The following is an 8,436-nucleotide window of genomic DNA, read 5'->3' on the forward strand; positions in this document are numbered from 1 at the left end:
CTTTGTCATGTGGATTTGCTTTCAGGACTAAAGGATCAAGTTGAGTCTCTTCATAGAGCTTAATTTGATGAAAATTTTCTTAAGGACCCTCGTTAGAAGTACAGTGAGTTGCCACACCTGGTCAGCTTTTGAAGTTGCTGCAAGAAGGTTAGTAGGCCTACTCTTACTGATTTAGAAGTTCACTAGGTTTGCTTCATTTTCTGCGTCAACATGTTATCTTAATTCATAACTCTTTATTCTATTATCTTTTCATGCATCATGTTTGCAGCAGAAAATTATTTAAGCAAAGAGAAAGTCTCCTAAAATTTAATATCATCAATTAAAAATTATAGCGGATTACACTGTTTTATTAACTTTTGTAAAATAGTTATTTGGCCCATGTTTCATCATGGGGACTGTTCTATCCTAATGTAAATTTTTTAATTATGTTATAAAGATATGTTTGTTGTTATAATATAATTACAGTGTAAATTTTTGTAATTAACCATACACTGCTATAATACTTGCTAGTAGCTCTTTAGATGAAAGGCAAAAGAAGAACAGATTTAGAGGAAGAAGAAGAAGAATGAGATGAGTAGATGAGAAAGATTGTTAGAGAGTGAATAGATTTGTTGTATTCATCATCCTTCAATGTGTATTGTCATATACATTTATAGGCTAGAGATTAGGCTAACTAACTAACTAACTAACTAGCCGTTAACACTAGTGTAACTAACTAAAAAACAGTTATAATAGAAAGCCCACTAGTCTAATTATTGCTTCTTCTAGATTCTTCTCCACTCTCTTCTTTATACTTCAACACCCCCCTCAAGCTAGGAAGGTGTAAAGATGTCACAGATCCCTAGCTTGGCATTGAGATGAACTTGTTGTGCTCTTGTCAGTCCCTTAGTCAGCATGTCTGCAGGCTAATCTTGGGTTGCAATGTAGTGAGTTTTGATTATTCCTTGCACAAGTTTTTCCCTGATAAAGAAGCAGTCAATATCAATATGCTTTGGTCTCTCATGGTATATTGGATTTGTTGCTTTTTGCATAGCAGACTTGCTATCACTGAACACATGGTAGAACTACTTCACTCCCAACTTCTTTCATCAGGCCTAGGATACTGCAACAAGAATTCTAAACTCTGCTTCTGCTGAACTCTTAGAGACAGTAGTTTGCTTCTTTGATTTCCAGGAAACTAGTGATTCTCCAACCTTTACAAAGTAGCCTGTTACAGACCTTCTAGTCTGAGGGCATGATGCCCAGTCTGCATCACAATAGGCACTTATTCTGTCATCTGCATTACTAGATAGTAGCACACCTTGACCTGGTTGGTTCTTAACATACTTTACAACCCTCAGTGCTGCTTCCATGTGAGACTTCTTAGGATCCTGAAGAAACTGACTTAATGTCTGAACACAGAAGGTTATATCTGGCCTTGTCATAGTCAGGTACAATAGTTTACCAATTAGCTTTTGGTAAGCAACTTGATCTGTTGGAGGATCCTCAGTAGACTTTCCATGCTTAATATGTTCATCAAACTATTTGGATGTCAGTTTGATATTGTAGTCCATAGGAGTAGCTGTAGGTTTAGCTGTTGTTAAGCCTAACTCAGACAATAGTTCTAAGGCATACTTCCTTTGATGGATCAATATCCCTTTATCAGACCTTGCAAATTCTGTTCCAAGGAAAAATCTCAGTTCACCTAGATCTTTCATCTTGAAGTTCTGATGTAGGATTGCCTTGGTTTCTTCTATCATCTTTAAGCTATCTCCAGTGATCAACATGTCATCAACATATACTAGCACCAATGTGACTCCTTCTAATGTCTTTTTGATGTATAATGATGGATCAAATTGGCTCTGAGTGAACTGAGACCTTAGTAATACCTCTGATAACTTTGTATTTCACTGCCTTGGTGCTTGTTTTAGTCCATATAGGGATTTGAGTAGTCTACATACTACATTCTCCCCCTGACTAGCAAATCCTTGAGGTAGATCCATGTAGACCTCATCATTTAAATCACCATTCAAGAATGCATTATAAACATCCATTTGATGTATAAACCAATGCTTTCTAGCTACAGTAGCAAGGACAATTCTTACTGTTTTCAGTTTCACAACAGGTGAAAATGTTTCTTTGTATTCAATTCCTTCTCTTTGTCCATATCCTTTTGCAACCAGTCTAGCTTTAAATCTTTCAACATCACCTGAAGCCTTATGCTTTACTTTGTATATCCACCTGCAACCAATAGATTTCTTCCCTTTAGGCAAAGTAACTATTTCCCAAGTATGATTGGAATTCAGTGCATCTATCTCATTCTTCATTGCTTCCACACATCTAGGGTCTTTACAAGCCTCAGTGTAACTTGTAGGTTCAGTGACACAAGAAGACTTCCGTACATAGTCTTTATAAGCTGAATAGAGTTTGTCATATGACACATGATTGGCAAGTGCATGAGGTACTTTCTTTGTATTTTTGGAGACAAAATCATTCATCCATGCAGGTGGCTTTTTGTCCCTACTTGACTTCCTTTGGTCCTAATGAGTAGAGTTTGCTGGAGTGAGAATCACTTGCACTTGCTGCTGTTGTTGACCACTTGAGTTAGTGACCCCTTGATCTCTAGTAGACCTTCTTTGATATACTTGAGTTACAGGTTGTGGACCTCTAGTAGATCTTCTTTGATATACCTTAGTTGTGGAATGTGTAGAGAGACGAGTAGCCTGTAATTGCTGGTCCTGCTGACTTATCTGACCAGGAACCTGCTGACTTTCCTGATCAGGAACCCCTTGAGGTGCCATGGTTGCTGTTATCTGTGGACACATCTCATCACCACCTAGTAGTTGAAATTGATCTTCCAAAGGAAAAATGTGATGGGGTGCCTGAGTTTGTAGTTGTAGTAGCTTGAATGAAAACACATCTTCTCTGAATGAGACATCTCTACTGACAGAGAAGATGTTAGTTGATATGTCATACACTAAGTATCCTTTCTGAGTGCTGGAATATCCCATCATGACACTTGTTCTTGCTTTAGGCATGAGTTTGTCATGCTCATTTAACACCTTGACATAGCATAGACACCCCATGACCTTGGGATGATCACAGTTTGGCCTTTTACCATACAATTTCTCATAAGAGGTTAAGTGCTGAACAACTGAGCTAGGTAGCCTATTGATGATGTACACTGCAGTGAGAACACAATAGCCCCAGAACCTTATTGGAATGCCAGCCTGAAACCTGATAGCTCTTGTGACCTCTAAGATATGTTTATGTTTTCTCTCAACAACATCATTTTGCTGAGGAGAATATGGGCAAGTTGTTTGATGGATTACACCATTATCTTGGAACAACTTTTGACACAATGAGTTAACAAACTCTGTGCCATTATTAGTTCTGATCACCTTGACAGTTTTTTCAAATTGTGTTTTGACATACATAAGGAACTGCTGTACTTGACAAAAGACATCTGACTTGAGCTTTAATAGAAACACCCAAGTAAACCTTGAAAAGTCATCAACAACTGTTAGAAAATACTTGTTTCCATTCATAGTTGGTACTTTGTATGGTCCCCACAAATCCATGTGAACAAGATTAAAACAACAAGTAGTTTGAATGTTAGTTGACACAAATGGTAATCTAGTCTGTTTGGCACTAGGACAAATGCTACATTGCTTTATTCTGTCTTCTATCACTTGTACTCCATGATCTATAACTCTCTTTAGTACACCAGTTAAAACATGTCCTAATCTTTGGTGCCACAGATCCATTTCAGCTTGTGTCTTTTCCACAGTTACTTCAGCAGTGACTTTGGTTACTCCTGCAACTTCAGTGCTTGGTTGTTCTTCTAGTAAGTATAAACCTCCATCAAGCTTTCCAATACCCTTCACCTTTCCAGTATAAAGATCCTAAAAAACACAGAAATTAGGGAAGAAGTTCACTGAACAATTCCATTCCTTAGTTACTTGTGACACTGATAGGAGACTGCATGAAAATTGTGGGATATGATAGATATTTGTAATGGTGTTTCCTTCTTCTAAACAGCTAGTTCCCACATGAGTGACCATTGTAGTATCACTATTTGGTAGATACACTTTCTTTGGATTTTGTAACTCTATAACAGTCTTGTTAAGTAATAATCTTGAATTACCAACCATATGATTGGTGTAATCCGTTTCTGTGAACCAAAAGAAGCTAAACAATCAGAAATACCTGCACTTGTTACATTTGCAGATTCAGTAGATGTGTTAACAGAGTTACTCTTGTTTATCAGTTGCAAGATTTGCTCATACTGTTCCTTGGTAAAAGATGCATTTCCAATTTGACTTAGTTGATCCATCTAAGTACTTGCAGTTACTGATTGTCCTGTATCCTTAGCGCAGCAACTATGTTGATCTGTGGAGGAGTCATGAGAACTTAAGGCCACATTGTAGGCTGTGTTTGATCCTTCATGCCTAAACTTCTTCTTAGCTTTATAATCTGGAGGATAGCCAATCAATTTCCAGCAGTTCTCTTTGCTGTGACCTTTGAGTTTACAGAAATCACACTGCAAATTGACATTTCTTTTGAACTTGGGACCTTGACTCCCACCTGCACCATTTCTTGCAGACATGACTAGATCAAGATTCTTCCCAGTGGTTGCAGGATTCATACCCAGAATCCCTGCCTGATTTGCAATAGATTTGTGACTCTTATCACTTATTACCATTGCATAAGCTTGGTTAACACTTGGGAGAGGGGTCATAAGCAAGATTTGACTCCTTGCTTGTGTGTAGGACTCATTCAGACCTATGAGAAACCAAAACAACTTCAATTTTTGTAGATGTACCACATACGAAACAACTTTAATTTTTGTAGATGTACCACATACTCCTTAGATTTATCATATTCATACCCAGGTGCAGGTACTAGAGCCTCAAACTCTTCCCACAAATCCTTGAGTTTTGAGAAATACACAGATACAGAGGCAGTACCTTGAGACAATGTAGCAATCTCTTTGTGAAGATTGAATGTTCTGGCCCCATCCACTTTGTTAAACCTTTCAGACAGCACTTGCCACAGATACACACATAATTCCTCCTAGTAATTCTTTAGAAACAAAGTTCATGATCCAAGAAAGTACAATTGCATTCACTCTTTCCCAATGACTACTTAACTCAACTAAGAACTTGTCTTTAGAACATGTTCCATCCACCATGCCCAGCTTATTTCTTCCAAGTAAAGCAATGCGCATGGATCTAAACCAAATTGAGAAGTTCTCAACCCCTGTTAACTGAAAAAAATAATTTGTATGCCACTCACATCAGAAGGACTTAGGAAGAGAGGATGATTTTAATCCAAAGAACTTGGAGTAACTCTGGAACTCTCAGCAGGATCAACAGAAGCATTTGAATTCACCATTGTTGCATACCTTCAATTCTTGAATCAAGATTCTTTGATTTTCCAGTGAAGAAATCAATGCACCAGAATCGATCTTGCTCTACTAGTTTGCTAGTGAGTAATGGCTCTGGTACCATGTAATTAACCATACACTGCTATACTACTTGCTAGCAGCTCTTTAGATGAAAGGCAAAAGAAGTACAGATTTAGAGGAAGAAGAAGAAGAAGAAGAATGAGATGAGTAGATGAGAAAGATTGTTAGAGAGTGAATAGATTTGTTGAATTCATCATTCTTCAATGTGTATTGTCATATATATTTATAGGCTAGGGATTAGGCTAACTAACTAACTAGCCGTTAACACTAGTGTAACTAACTGAAAAACAATTATAATAGAAAGCCCACTAGTCTAATTATTGCTTCTTCTAGATTCTTCTCCACTCTCTTCTTTATACTTCAACAATTTTAGTATTACATAGTTAAAAAGAATTAAAAAAAAGTTGATATCGAAAACAAAATAAACCTTTTTTCTGATGAATAGTAGATTCCTTTTGGAGAAAAGAAAGCAAAATAAAAAGGAAAAGATTAGTTAGAAAGGCTTGCATAGTGTTGCTCAAGTCAGATAAAAAGAAGAAGAGGAGATTATATATCGTGTAGGGCTGCTTAGTATTTAATAAGTTGAAAATGATCTCACTTTCCCATCAACTTGAAAGAGAAAGAGTAATCATTCATTTTTCTTCATCATTTGACTTCATCTTCTTCCCACTACTCTTACTGCTTCTTCTTCACAACATTATTTTTCTCTTCTAGAACTCTTACAAATTCCTGTAATTTTTTGTTTCACTTTATCATAGTTTCCACTTGGTATTTCATTAGAGATCTTTTTCAGCTCAGTGACTAAAGGGTAGCCTTGGAGTAACTGGTAAAGTTGCTGCCATGTGATCAGGAGGTCATGGGTTCAAGCCTTGGAAACAGCCTCTGGCAGAAATGCAAGGTAAGGCTGCGTACGATATACTCTGGCAGAAATACAAGGTAAGGCTGCATACGATACGATACACCCTTGTGGTGGGGCTCTTTCCCGGACACCGCACATAGCGGTAGCTTTAGTGCACCGGGCTGCCCTTTTTTTTAGTTCAGTGACTGGTATATATATACATGTTGATTGATTTTTCTTTGTCTATCAGAAACAACCTCTCTATCACACAACAGTAGGGTAAGGTCTGCGTATACCCCACCCTCCCTAGACCCCACTTGTGGAACTATACTGGGTATGTTGTTTGTTGATTGTTGTTTTTGTTGTTTTCTCTGTTGCTATTTCTGATGTGTTTTGATATTTTTGACTCATATATTATTAGTTGCTTGCTGTTTTGGGTCATTAAGAAGTTGGTTTGTAATCTCTTATAATCACTTGAGCTTTTAGATAAAGCTTTTGTGTTCTGCTTAAGAAACGTTTTTGAAGAAACCATATATATATATATATATATATATATATATATAGATATATATTTATATTTGGATTTGGTTTTGGTTTTGGTTTGGTTTGATTTTGGAGAGCCAATTGATCTGTGAAAAAAGTTTTGAAAATAATTTCACAGAACATTTGCTTTAGATACTTTTTCTTGGTATGTTTCTCACTCGTGGGATTATACTTGGTATGTTGTTGTTCTTGTTGTGTTTGCTTTGGATATTTTAGTTATTTTCTTCAAACGCCCAAGTTCATTTTGTTACTTATTTTCAGAAAAGCATTTGTGATTTAGTTTCCTTCAATCGAATTGATTGTTTTTGAGCTGTTATAGCATCTGGCTCTTTCCTTGTCTAGATTGTTTTATTTTGAGCCGGGGGTCTATCCGAAACAACCTCTCTATCTCACATCTGAGGTAGTGGTATGGACTGCGTACACTTACCCTCCCCAGACCCCACTTAGTAGGAATATACTGGGTATTTGTTGTTGTTGTTTGTTTCCTACAATCGAATCTGTTTCTTTTTATAACACCATTTTTTTTATATGTATGTCTTTTTCTTCCCCATGTTTTTCCTAATCAAAGAGGCTAGTGCTACTAATAAATGAAAAAAAAATATATAGTCACAAAGAGAAGATACCTGCAGAACATGGGCAGCATCAAGTGTGGTAAGATGGACGAGACCTTTCTAGCCTTAACAATAGGTCTCGAGTTCGAAGAGGTTTCAGGTTCTAGTCTTGATAATGGACAAACTCCTGATATAAGGCCTTCCCCCTTCAGTGGTACTACGTGTCCAAAGACGGATCCATGATTTTGAATTTATGATTCCTAGATCTTAGAAAAGGCAGTTTAATAAGTCTGCATCAATTATTTATACATATTAAGCGATTTTGGCAAAAGTTAGTGTTCTGCTACACCCCTAACTAACATTCTAGTTCTGCCCCCCCCCCGTATGTGTCACAAACTCGGGTTAGTTGAACCAGTGAGTTTTGAATACCAGTGGTTAAACGGAAAAAGAAAGAAGAAAGCAAGGCAATTTTTGATATGATAGTAAGTTCGAAACAAAACAATTGTTGAAATAAAAGACTGCCTCGTAATTTTTCTTATGATGCGCAACATAAGTTAAATCACCAGGCATGAATGGAGATATCTGTCATCAAGCCTATAAAATATAGTGTTTAGCTATGTTTCACATCTTCTATCGCATTGATATGAACTCATGTCCATTTTGTGGTGTCGTTCCTTTTATGATAAGTAGAGTTTGTAGTATCTTGGTGGTGAAATCAGATAGCAGGTTATTCTGACACAACCAAATTCAAGATGAATACAGGGATAATTCTGGTACTTCATCATAATGTTTGCGTGGTCTGTAATATTTAGTCAAAAGTGTCAAAAATAACTGGGAAGTTTGAGGTTAAACATAGATTTAGAACTTGGTGTGAGGTGGCTTTAATTTACCTTCTCTTTTTCCAAAAATATTTCTGTTGTGTTTGTTCATTCTTCTTTTCAAAGTTCTCTTTTTCTCTTTTGCTATTAGCTGTTTGATTTCTCAACTTCCTCTTCCTCAAGAATCCATAGTAAATGCCAGTAGGGATAAATCATAGCTTGAATTTGCGAAGTTGG

Source organism: Capsicum annuum, chromosome 10 (genome assembly GCF_002878395.1).
Source record: "Capsicum annuum cultivar UCD-10X-F1 chromosome 10, UCD10Xv1.1, whole genome shotgun sequence".
In the NCBI taxonomy this organism is placed as follows: Eukaryota; Viridiplantae; Streptophyta; class Magnoliopsida; order Solanales; family Solanaceae; genus Capsicum; species Capsicum annuum.